Below are 13713 nucleotides of genomic sequence, written 5' to 3'. Positions count from 1 at the left end.
AATGTATATTCTGTTGATTTGGGGTGGAGAGTTCTGTAGATGTCTATTAGGTCCGCTTGGTGCAGAGCTGAGTTCAATTCCTGGATATCCTTGTTGACTTTCTGTCTCATTGATCTGTCGAATGTTGACAGTGTGGTGTTAAAGTCTCCCATTATTATTGTGTGGGAGTCTAAGTCTCTTTGTAGGTCACTCAGGACTTGCTTTATGAATCTGGGTCCTCCTGTATTGGGTGCATATATATTTAGGATAGTTAGCTCCTCTTGTTGAATTGATCCCTTTACCATCATGTAATGGCCTTCTTTGTCTCTTTTGATCTTTTTTGGTTTAAAGTCTGTTTTATCAGAGACTAGGATTGCAACCCCTGCCTTTTTTGTTTTCCATTTGCTTGGTAGATCTTCCTCCATCCTTTTATTTTGAGCCTATGTGTGTCTCTGCACGTGAGATGGATTTCCTGAATACAGCACACTGATGGGTCTTGACTCTTTATCCAACTTGCCAGTCTGTGTCTTTTAATTGGAGCATTTAGTCCATTTACATTTAAAGTTAATATTGTTATGTGTGAATTTGATCCTGTCATTATGATGTTAGCTGGTGATTTTGCTCATTAGTTGATGCAGTTTCTTCCTAGTCTCGATGGTCTTTACATTTTGGCATGATTTTGCAGCAGCTGGTAGTGGTTGTTCCTTTCCATGTTTAGCGCTTCCTTCAGGAGCTCTTTTAGGGCAGGCCTGGTGGTGACAAAATCTTTCAGCATTTGCTTGTCTGTAAAGTATTTTATTTCTCCTTCACTTATGAAGCTTAGCTTGGCTGGATATGAAATTCTGGGTTGAAAATTCTTTTCTTTAAGAATGTTGAATATTGGCCCCCACTCTCTTCTGGCTTGTAGGGTTTCTGCCGAGAGATCCGCTGTTAGTCTGATGGGCTTCCCTTTGAGGGTAACCCGACCTTTCTCTCTGGCTGCCATTAACATTTTTTCCTTCATTTCCACTTTGGTGATTCTGACAATTATGTGTCTTGGAGTTGCTCTTCTCGAGGAGTATCTTTGTGGCATTCTCTGTATTTCCTGAATCTGTATGTTGGCCTGCCTTGCTAGATTGGGGAAGTTCTCCTGGATAATATCCTGCAGAGTGTTTTCCAACTTGGTTCCATTCTCTGCATCACTTTCAGGTACACCAATCAGACGTAGATTTGGTCTTTTCACATAGTCCCATATTTCTTGGAGGCTTTGCTCATTTCTTTTTATTCTTTTTTCTCTAAACTTCGCTTCTCGCTTCATTTCATTCATTTCATCTTCCATTGCTGATACCCTTTCTTCCAGTTGAGGCTCCTGAGGCTTCTGCATTCTTCACGTCGTTCTCGAACCTTGGTTTTCAGCTCCATCAGCTCCTTTAAGCACTTCTCCGTATTGGTTTTTCTAGTTATACATTATTCTAAATTTTTTTCAAAGTTTTCAACTTCTTTGCCTTTGGTTTGAATGTCCTCCCGTAGCTCAGAGTAATTTGATTGTCTGAAACCTTCTCTCAGCTCGTCAAAATCATTCTCCATCCAGCTTTGTTCCGTTGCTGGTGAGGAACTGCGTTCCTTTGGAGGTGGAGAGGTGCTCTGCGTTTTAGAGTTTCCAGTTTTTCTGTTCTGTTTTTTCCCCATCTTTGTGGTTTTATCTACTTTTGGTCTTTGATGATGGTGATGTCCAGAAGGGTTTTCGGTGTGGATGTCCTTTCTGTTTGTTAGTTTTCCTTCTAACAGACAGGACCCTCAGCTGCAGGTCTGTTGGAATACCCTGCAGTGTGAGGTGTCAGTGTGCCCCTGCTGGGGGGTGCCTCCCAGTTAGGCTGCTCGGGGATCAGGGGTCAGGGACCCACTTGAGGAGGCAGTCTGCCTGTTCTCAGTTCTCCAGCTGCGTGCTGGGAGAACCACTGCTCTCTTCAAAGCTGTCAGACAGGGACATTTAAGTCTGCAGAGGTTACTGCTGTCTTTTTGTTTGTCTGTGCCCTGCCCCCAGAGGTGGAGCCTACAGAGGCAGGCAGGCCTCCTTGAACTGTGGTGGGCTCCACCCAGTTCGAGCTTCCCGGCTGCTTTGTTTACCTAATCAAGCCTGGGCAATGGCGGGCGCCCCTCCCCTAGCCTCGCTGCCGCCTTGCAGTTTGATCTCAGACTGCTGTGCTAGCAATCAGCGAGACTCCGTGGGCGTAGGACCCTCCAAGCCAGGTGTGGGATATAGTCTCGTGGTGCGCCGTTTTTTTAAGCCGGTCTGAAAAGCTCAATATTCGGGTGGGAGTGACCTGATTTTCCAGGTGCGTCCGTCACCCCTTTCTTTGACTCAGAAAGGGAACTCCCTGACCCCTTGCGCTTCCCAGGTGAGGCAATGCCTCGCCCTGCTTTGGCTCGCACACGGTGCGCGCACCCACTGGCCTGCGCCCACTGTCTGGCACTCCCTAGTGAGATGAACCCGGTACCTCAGATGGAAATGCAGAAATCACCCGTCTTCTGCGTCGCTCACGCTGGGAGCTGTAGACCGGAGCTGTTCCTATTCGGCCATCTTCCCCTTGTTATGTTTTAAGAAAGAGTCTGGCAGCATTTTGCCCCTGCCCTAGAGATTTGTGGAATTTTCAACTTGAGAGAAGTGATTTAGAGTATCAGTTGGAAGAAAGATTTTAAGCAGCAAAATATTCAAGAGGTGGCATAGGTGCTGTTAAAGGCATTCAGTTTTATAACGGAAGCAGAGCATTAAAGTTTGAAAAATTTGCAATGTGACAATGTGATAGAAAAGTAAATCCCATTTTCTGAGGAGAAATTCAAGCAGCCTGCAGATATTTGCCTAAGTAATGAGGGGTGAATATTAATGCCCAAAACAATGTGCAAAATGTCTCCAGGGCATGTCTGAGAATTTTTTGCCAGCCTCTCCCATCTCTGGCCCTGAGACCAAGAAGGAAAAATGGTTTCATGGGTCTGACCCAGCATCCCTCTGCTGTGTGCAGTCTAAGGATTTGGTGCACTGGATCACAGCTGCTCCAGCCATGACTAAAAGGGGGCAAGGTACAGTTCAGTCTGTAGCTTCATAGGCTGCAAACCCCAAGCCTTGGCAGCTTCTTTGGGTGTTGAGCCTGTGGGTGCACAGAAGTCAAGAATTTAGGTCTGGAAACCTCCACTTAGGTTTCAGAGGATGTAAGAAAATACCTGGATGTCCATGCAGAAGTTTTCTGCAGGGCAGGGAATTAATGGAGAAGCTCTGCTAAGGTAGTGTGGAAAGGAAAAGTGTGGTCAGAGCCCCCACAGGGAGTCACAACTGGGGTGCAGTCCTTGAAGCTGTGAGAAGAGGGCCACCGACCTCCAGACTCCAGAATAATAGATACACTGACAGCTTGCACCATGCACCTGGAAAAGCCATAGACACACCAGCCCATGAAGCCAGCCAGGAGGAAAGCTATGCCGTGCAAAGCCACAGGAAGAGAGCCATAGAAGACCATGGGAATCCACCTCTTCCATCAGCATGACCTGACTGTATTTACCCAATGCCTGTACCCCCATTGTATCTAGAAAGTAACTAACTTGCTTTTGATCTTACAGGCTCATAGGCAGAAGGGACTAGCCTTGTTTCAGATGGGACTTTGGGCTATGGACTTCAGAGTTAATGCTGAAATGAGTTAAGACTTTGGGGGACTGTTGGGAAGGCATGATTCGTTTTGAAATGTGAGGACATGAGATTTGGGAGGAGCCAGGAGGCAGAATGATATGATTTGGCTCTGTCTCCTACCCAAATCTCATCTTGAATTCCCACATGTAGTTGGAGGGACCTGATAGAGGTAATTAAATTATGGGAGCAGGTCTTTCCCATGCTGTTCTCATGATAGCGAATAAGTCTCAGAACATCTGATGGTTTTATATGGGGGAGTTTGCCTACAGAGCTCTCTCTTTGCCTGCTGCCATCCATGTAAGACATAAGTTGCTCCTCCTTGCTTTCTGCCATGATTGTGTGGCCTCTACAGCCTCTTGGAACAGTAAGTCCATTAAACCTCTTTCTTTTGTAAATTGCCAAACTCGGGTATGTTTTTATCAGCAGTGTGAAAACAGACTAATACTATATGCATTGATATATTTTTATATAGAACAATTTATGTTCCTTTGAGCATATAATCAATAATGAGAATGCTGGGTGAAATGTTAATTCTGTTTCTATGTCACTAAGTGGTTGTCACACTGCTTTCCATAAAGATTGAATGAATTTACACTCCCACCACTAGTATATAAGCGTTCTGTTTTCTCTGCAACATTACTAGCATCTGTTATTTTTTTTTACAATTTAATAATAACGGTTTTGACTGGTGTGAAATGGTTTCTAATTTAATTTTGATATGCATTTCTCTAACATTTGATGAAGTTGAGCATTTTTTCATAAACTTGTTGGCTGAATGTGTGTCTTCTTTTGAGAAATGTCTGTTTATGTTCTTGGCCCATTTTTAATGAGCAAAGGACCATTTTAACATTTGTGTTTTGCTTGTAAGTGTATTAAAAATCAATGTGCAAAAATCACAAGCATTGCAATACACCAATAATAAACAAACAGAGAGCCAAATCATGAGTGAGCTCCCATTTAAAATTTCTACAAAGAGAATAAAATGCCTAGGGATACAGCTTACAAGAGACTTGGAAAACCTCTTCAATAACTACAAACCACTGCCCGAGAAAATAAAGGAGGATACAAACAAATGAAAAACAATTCCAACCTCATGGAGAAAAAGAATTAATATCATGAATATGACCATACTGCTCAAAGTAATTTATAGATTACATGCTATTCACCTCAAGCTACCATTGACTTTCTTCACAGACTTAGAAAAAACTACTTTAAATATCATATGGAACTAAAAAAGAGCCCATATACCCAAGACAATTCTAAGCAAAAAGAACAAAGCTGAAGGCATCACGCTACCTGACTTCAAACTATACTACAAAAGTACAGTAAACAAAACAGCACATCACTGGTACCAAAAAAAAAAAAAAAAAGATATGTAGACCAATGGAAGAGAACAGAGTCCTCAGAAATGACACCACACATCTGCAACCATCTGATCTTTGACAAACCTGACAAAAACAAGCAATGGGGAAAGGATTCCCTATTTAATAAATGGTGCTAGAAAAACTGGCTGGCCATATGTAAAAAACTGAAACTGGACCCCTTCCTTACAACTTATACAAAATTAACTCATGATGGATTAAAGACTTAAACATAAAACATAAAACTATAAAAACCCTAGAGGAACACCTAGGCAATATCATTCAGGACATAGGCATAGGAAAAGACTTCATGACAAAAACACCAAACAAAATTGCAGCAAAAGCCAAAATTGACAAACGGGATTTAAATAAACTAAAGAGCTTCTTCACAACAAAAGAAACTATCAAAAGAGTGAACCAGCAATGTACAGAATGGAAGAAAAATTTTGCCATCTGTCCTTCTGACAAAGGTCTAATACCCAGAATCTACAAGAAACTTAAATTTACAAGAAAAAAAAACAACAACCCCATCAAAAAGTTGGCAAAGGATATGAACAGACACTTCTCAACTAAGACATTTATGCAGCAACAAACATATGAAAAGAGCTCATTATCACTGGTCATTAGAGAAATGCAAATCAAAACCATAATGAAATATCACCACATGTCAGTTACAATGGCAATCATTAAAATGTTAGGAACAACAGATGCATTTATTTACATTAGTCTAACATTTGATGAAGAAATAGATAACACTTTTAAACTGTTGGTGGGAGTGTAAATTAGTTCATCCATTGTGGAAGACAGTGTGGGGATTCCTCAAGGATCTAGAACCAGAAATACCATTTGACCCAGTAATCCCATTACTGGGTATATACCTAAAGGAACATAAATCAATCTACTATGCAGACACAAATATGTTCATTGCAGCACTATTTACAATAGCAAAAACTTGGAAACAACCCAAATGACCATCAATGATAGACTGGATATAGAAAATGTGGTACATATATACCATGGAAAACTATGCAGCCATAAAAAAGAATAAGTTCATGTCCTGTGCAGGGACATGCATGAAGATGGAAACCATCATTTTCAGTAAATTAACACAGTAAAAGAAAACCAAACACCGCATATTCTCGCTCATAAGTGAGAGTTAAAAAAATGAGAATACATGGACACAGAGAGGGGAACATCATACCCTGGAGACTGTTGGGGGTGGGGGAAAAGGGAGATATAGCATTAGGAGAAATACGTAATGCAGATGATGGGTAGATGGGAACAGCAAACCACCATGGCGCATGTATACCTATGTAACAAAGCTGCATGTTCTGCACATGTACCCCAGAACCTAAAGTATAATAATAATAAAAAGGAAACCTACAGCTAGACACATCATGGTAAAACCAAAGACAAATATAATGGAATAATGTAATGCAATAAAAGTGAAATAAATACTGGTATACAAAAAAAAAAAAAAAAAAGAAAGAAAGAAAAGAAAATACTAGCTAACCATATCTACCATGTCCAAAGAATAATCCACCATGGTCAAGTGGGTTTCAAACAAGGGATGAAGGGATGGTTTAAAATACACAGGTCAATAAATGGAATGAAACACCCAAACAGAATTAAAAAAAAAAAAAAATCACGTGATCATTTCAGTAGGTGCAGAAAAAATATTCAACAAAATCCAGTTTCCATTTACGATGAAAACTCTCAGCAAAATCAGCATACAAGGGACATATCTTAATGTAATAAAAGCCATCCATGACAAACCCACAGCCAACACAATACTGAATGGGGAAATGTTGAAAGCATTCTCTCTGAGAACTGGAACAAGATAAGGATGCCTACTCTCACCACTCCTCTTCAACATAGTACTGGAAGTTCTAGTCAGAACAACCAGACAAGAGAAAGAAATAAAGGGCATAGAAATTGGTAAAGAGGAAGTCAAACTGTCTCTGTTTGCTGATGATATGATCATTTACCACAAAAACCCTACAACTCCTCCAAAAAGCTCCTAGAACTGATAAAAAGAGTTAAACAAATTTTCCGGATACAAGATTCATTTACACAAACCAGTAGCTCTTCTATACCCCAACAGTGACTGAGCAGAGAATCAAATAAATAACTAATCCCTTTTACAATAACTGCAAAAACTCAAAAATAAAATACTTAGGAACATACCTAACCAAGAAGTCAAAAGACCTCTACAAGGAGAACTACAAAACATTGCTGAAAGAAATCATTGACTACATGAACAAATGGAAACACATCCCATGCTCATGAATGAGTTGAGTCAATATTGTGAAAATGACCATACTGCCAAAAGCAATCTACTAATTCATTGCAATTCCGATTAAAATACCAACATCATTCTTCACAGAAATAGAAAAAAACAATTCTAAAATTCATATGGAACCAAAAAAGGGCCCGCATAGCCAAAGGAAGACTAAGAAAAAAAAAAATTCTGGAGGCATCACACTATCTGATTTCAAAGTACACTTTAAGGCCATAGTCAACAAAACAGTGTAGAACTGGTACAAAATTAGGCACATAGACCAATGATACAGAATAGAGAGCCTAGAAATAAACCCAAATCCATACAGCCAACTGATCTTCGACAAAGCAAACAAAAACATAAAGTGGGGAAAGGATATCCTTTTCTACAAATGGCACTGGGATAATTGACTAGCCGCATGTGCAAGAATGAAACTGGATCCTCATCTCTCATCTTATACAAAACTCAACTCAAGATGGATTAAGAACTTAAACCTAAGACCTGAAACTATAAAAAATCTAGAAGATAACATTGGAAAAACCCTTCTAGACATTGGCTTAGGTAAGATTTGATTACCAAGAACCCAAAAGCAAATGCAATAAACACAAAGATAAATAGCTGAAACCTAATTAAAATAAGAGCTTTGCATGGCAAAAGGAAATCAGCAGAGTAAACAGACAACACACGGGGTAGGAGAAATCTTCACAATCTATACATCTGACAAAGGACTAATATCCAGAATCTACAATGAACTCAAACAAATCAGTAAGAAAAAAAACACAATCCCATCAAAAAGTGGGCTAAGGACACGAGTAGACAATTCTCAAAAGAAGATAGACAAATGGTCAAAAAAAGTATGACAAAATGCTCAAAATCACTGATGATCAGGGGAACGCAAATCAAAACTGCAATGTGATACCCACCTCACTCCTAAAAGAATGGCCATGTTCAAAAATCAAAAAGGAGTTCAAATTGGCATAGATGCAGTGAACAGGGAACATTTTTATACTGCTGGTGGGAATGTAAACTAGTACAGCCACTATGGAAAACAGTGTGGAGTTGCTTTGAGGATTAAAGTAGAACTACCATTTGATCCAACAATCCCACTACTGGGTATCTACAATGAGGAAAAGAAGTCATTACAAGAAAAAGATACACATGCATATTTATAGCAGCACAATTCACAATTACAAAATCACAGGACCAACCCAAATGCCCATTAATCAATGAATGGATTAAGAAACTGTGATATATATATATGATGGAATAGTACACAGCCATAAATAGGAATGAATTAACATCATTTGAAGTGGCCTAGATGAGACTGGAGACTATTATTCCAAGTGAAGTAACTCAGGAATGGAAAATCAAACATCATATGTTCTCACTGATATGTGGGAGCTAAGCTATGAGGATGCAAAGGCATAAGAATGATACAATGGACTTTGCATACTTGGGGGGAAGAGTGGAGGAGGTTGAGGAATAAAACACAACCGATATGGTTGTGTAGATGGTGTAAGAAAATCTCACAAGTCACCACTAAAGAAATTATTCATGTAATCAAATACCACCTGTACCACCTGTACCCCAATAACATATAAAAAATAAAAAATAAAAATATCCAGAAATTTCTGCATATTTGAAAAATAAGTAAATCACTTTTTAACAAACTATTGGTAAAATAAATTACCATGGAAATTATAAAATATTTTGAGCTTAATGTTTATAAAAATACAACCTACCAAAGCACATAAAAGTCAGCTAAAATCTTAGTTGTATTAATTGGAAAATGATAAAGACTGAAAAACTAATGCACTAAACGTTCATTTAAGAATTCATTTCATGTAGCATAATGCACTCCAGGCTCATCCATGTTACTGCAAGTGATCTCAAAACATCACATCTTACCCTTTACATACATAATATTATTATTCATCAATTAAAAGTAAAATAAAATACTGAAATTATTCAAGTCCTCCAGGTCTAAAGACACTGAAGGGGCTATCATCTGAATGCTGTCTACTAACAGCACACCCAACAGCTAGAAAAATGAATTATTCTTTCCTAAATGAAGGGCAGGGCACTGCCTCTTCATATAGGCCATAATATACCCCTTATGCCAATTGAATTTATATATTCTTATACATTATCAGAACAGCTTTTTTAGAATTATCTTACTTGAGGGGAACTAAAATATAAAGGTTCAATGACAAACTATGTCTCTTGCCACTGCCACTGATCTCAGAGCTGCAACTGCTATTTACCATCTTCTTCCTTATCAATTTTTTCCCACTTCACTTTCTGCTAGCATCTTTGCAGATCTTCTAAGTTATTTAATGGGATAGTCCAGACTTTCATCCTCAAAATATCTCATCCCTGTTCATTATACCCATTCAGGAAAGACCTCCTGCACTTTCTCATTTATTATCACTATTGGAAAAGGAAATGGCAAGATGTGCTCAGGTAAGTCACCTGGAAGAAAAAAGTATTATTTCTTGCAACCATTGTGTTATAACATCTCCATTCCACATCACAATCAGGTTAATTATCTCTGTCACAGATGTGGGAAGAGCGTTCTGTAAATCATTACAGATAGCAACCCTTTTGTGATAGGAGAGCCAGATTTAATTAATATTGTGACTCATGGGACAAATAAACAAAGAAAAGTGTTCTTTAAAAACATAATTGATCCATTTTATCAACTCACCTTGACTATTTTCATAATATTGAAAAGTGCATTCAGGCTAGCCAATCAATAAATATTTTTATATTTCAAAAAAGTTTGAATTCAGTGTTCTATTATTTGAACCAAAAACATGCTAACTGAAACAGTTGCATTTTAAATGTGTTTATGGAATGGTTTCAATTTACAAGTACTTTTATTTACTTATCTTTATATTTCAAACAGCACCATATTATTTTAATTTTTATAAAATTGTAATATGCCTTATTCAGAATAACTCATTAGTCTTTCAAAATTTTAGTTACAAATCTTATATATTTGGACTTCCAGAACAACTTTTAGGATTAAAGGAATATCCAGAATAGTTGCTTTTATGTGTAAAGAAATGCAACATATGGTTGCCATTTTCCCCAAAGACATACACTTAGCATAATGCCATAATTTGGTGAAATGAAACTTAGACATGAACATAATCAAAATAAATTAATTCATTTCTTTGATAATATTGTAGTAATTTCTTCCTCAGAAGAAGGAACGTGGAAAAGTACGGGAACTATGGTAAATATTAGTAGTCAAATGTGATTTATCAGTCTGGTCAACAAACAAAGCTTAGACTAATCATGCAAGATTTTGAGAACAGCATGGTTTGTGACCATCAGAGATATTTCACAAACCTTAGCAATCATTCCACTAGATCTGCAACATACAATAATGAGAAATAAATGACAAGGGCTCTAGAAGATTCATAATGGAAAGTTGCTCATGCAATGCCATTAGAACCAAGAACCTAATGCACAGTCATTTTTGAAAGTGTATATATATGAACATATGCAGACTGACGGCTCTTGCAGAAACCTACTCCTGCTACCCTGTGATGATTATTGGGATTTGAGATTCAGTAATTCCTGATACGTGTCCAGAGGAAGGCCATTGGAAAGGCAACTACTCAGAAGTTATTGGGCTTGCACAGAGACACAACTTAATGTCATTAATGGCTTAGCATATCAAAATATCTTAATAAAATGGAAATAGGATGTGTAGAAACATATTTTAGAAGTGGCTCTGGGAAGTATATCATATTCATAAGTATAACTTCAGAATAATAGGAACTTCTCACAGAGGTTTCCAGTCCTGTTGCTCAGTGGTATGAATGCAATTATACATTTCCAGTTTCAAAGCTATTTGTGAGTATGGTGCTTATATATTCTACAAAGTCTTCAGGTAAATCACACTGAAGAAAGCACCATCATCTTCCCTTGTGAACAGGAGCACCTATTTTAATTGCCTAGCCCTATCTTTCTCTATTGTGTGCTGGGCATTTGGAAGAAATTCCTTGTCTCGATAGACAATTAAAATGGAATTGTAATTCCACTGGATGACAGTGACTCTGTCACCCAGGCTAGAGTGTAGTGGCACAATCTCGGCTCACTGCAACCTCCACCTCCCGGGTTCAAGTGACTCCTGCCTAGCCTCCTGAGTAGCTGGGACTACAGGCGTGTGCCACCATGCCCAGCTAATTTTTGTATTTTTTAGTAGAAATGGCGTTTCACCACATTGGCCAGGGTGGCCTCAAATTCCTGACTTTGTGATCCACCTGCTTCGACCTCCCAAATTGTTGGGATTACAGGCGAGAGTCACCACACCCAGCCAGAACACCCTTATTCTAAATATAGTTAAGTTTTTACACCAGAGTTTTTTCATAGCAATTCTTATCGCTAAATTTCTCAGTGTGTATATTAATGGATTCAACATGGGTGTGACAACTGTATAAAACACAGTCATGAATTTATCAATAGGAAAGTTTGAAACAGGTCTAACATACATGAAAATACAGGGAACAAAAAAGAGGACAACCATGGTAATGTGGGAGCTGCAGGTAGATAGGGCTTTACGCCTCCCTTCCTGACTATAAGTTTTAAGGGAGTTTAGGATGACTCCATAGGAGATTAGTAGAAGGATGAAGATGACCATACAGATTGCTCCACCATTGGCAATCACAGTGAGGCCTATAAAGTAGGTGTCAGTGCACGCCAGTTCCAATAATGGGTACATGTCACAGACAAAGTGGTCAATGACATTAGGGCCACAGAAAGGGAGACTGTACACAACAAAAATTTGAAACATAGAATGCAAAAAACCTCCAGTCACGGCCACCACCAAGAGAAGGATGCAAACCTGTCGATTCATGATGATCAAATAGTGCAGTGGCTTACAGATGGCCACATAGTGATCATAGGCCATCCCCACCAAAAGAAAGACCTCAACACCACCAAATAGGTGGTCTGCAAATAGCTGGCCCATGCAAGCTGGGAAGGAAACAGTCTTTTATCACAGAGTAAGTCTATCATCAATTTAGGAGAAAAGGAAGTGGAATATACAGCATCCATAAATGACAGGCAGGCAAGGAAGACGTACAGTGGGGAGCCCAAGGAGGGGTGGCAATAATGGTCACAACAATGAGCAGGTTGCCCGCCGTAGTTACAACGTACGTGAGTAAAAACATTACAAATAATGCTTTTTGCAATTAGGATCCTGAGTGAGGCCCAGGAGGACAAATTCTGTAACATTGTTACTCAATCCCATTTACTCTTCTCTAAGGCTTGTATCAGAGTTGAGAACTCAGGAGGCAGGACCTGTAATGAAACAGTGAACAGGAGCATGAATACATCCATGATGTCACAGAGCACATCTTCATCTTTATGTCTTCAACAGTGGTTTATGCACAATAAACATTTAGTGAATCTCCATTGAGTTGCTCATCTCCTCAAAGATTATAGGTTGAGCCTACAGGTAACAGCTTCTGTCTCTAAGTGTTAGTGAATATTCTGTACAGAAGAAGAGTTAAACACCCAACAGCCATTCATACGTTTCATAACTCCTTATTTAAAATATATTTCTTGGCACAACAGATAGCTATGGTGAATAGGAAATAGATTCTTGGTCTCAAGAAACTTACTTTATGGTGGTGGTAATAAACTCTAAATAAGTAAATTGACATAGATTCAGTCCTTTGAGTTTGTAGTTGTTGTGGAATCTTTACTTTATGATCGGTGTAGCATCAAAAATAACATCCTCTGAAATATCTCACTCAGTACTATTGAATTCCACTATTAGACATTTGGTCCTTCACGTCTCGAAATATGTTCAGTCTTTATGAATATCTCACTAAATGTCAAGCTACTGGACATTAACCTGTATAAATAGTAAAATATTATTTATCACATTATTCCCTGTAGCAATTACTTAGTCTGATTGTCTGTTCACCTTATAAGGATCTATTAATGGTCTAGATCATATTCTTGCCTGTTTCATAATTTTTTGTCACACTTACAACAATATCCTGATTTTCAGCAACTAATTTTGAACTTCAGTGAACTAACTCATAATTATCATCAAGTGTCACATTAGTAGTGAGTATTTTTTTCTGAATTCTTGGGGTGAACTACATAGTGAAAGAGGAAAAAACAGACACTGTACAAAGAGGCACAGAACAGGGGACATGGTTTATTTATAACACTATCTAGATACTGAGAGCACTCAAAAATAGAACCCTAGTGTCCAGATTTTTTTTTAAAAAGCATACTAGAAGAAAAATTCCAAATTCAATGTAAGACTGCATGAATTTCAGTCATTTTCTGAATGCATTTAAAAATTTGTTTGTGTTTTCTTAGTGGAAAATAGTTTGATTAAATTAGATAAACTGATAATCCTTTCTAGTCAACCATCTAGGAAACTATTAGTACACCTCTCCCTT

At 38.4% G+C, this 13713-nt stretch overlaps 1 pseudogene; it reads right to left on the bottom strand.

The window, feature by feature from the left end:
- Positions 1 to 1281: 1281 nt before the first annotated feature.
- Positions 1282 to 12542, bottom strand: LOC100613703 (olfactory receptor 4A5-like; annotated as a pseudogene).
- Positions 12543 to 13713: the final 1171 nt, after the last annotated feature.

The sequence above is a fragment of the Pan troglodytes genome, chromosome 9 (assembly GCF_028858775.2).
Source record: "Pan troglodytes isolate AG18354 chromosome 9, NHGRI_mPanTro3-v2.0_pri, whole genome shotgun sequence".
Taxonomy (NCBI): Eukaryota; Metazoa; Chordata; class Mammalia; order Primates; family Hominidae; genus Pan; species Pan troglodytes.
The sequence above is the reverse complement of the archived record's forward strand: the minus strand, read 5'-3'. Positions and strand labels throughout refer to the sequence as shown.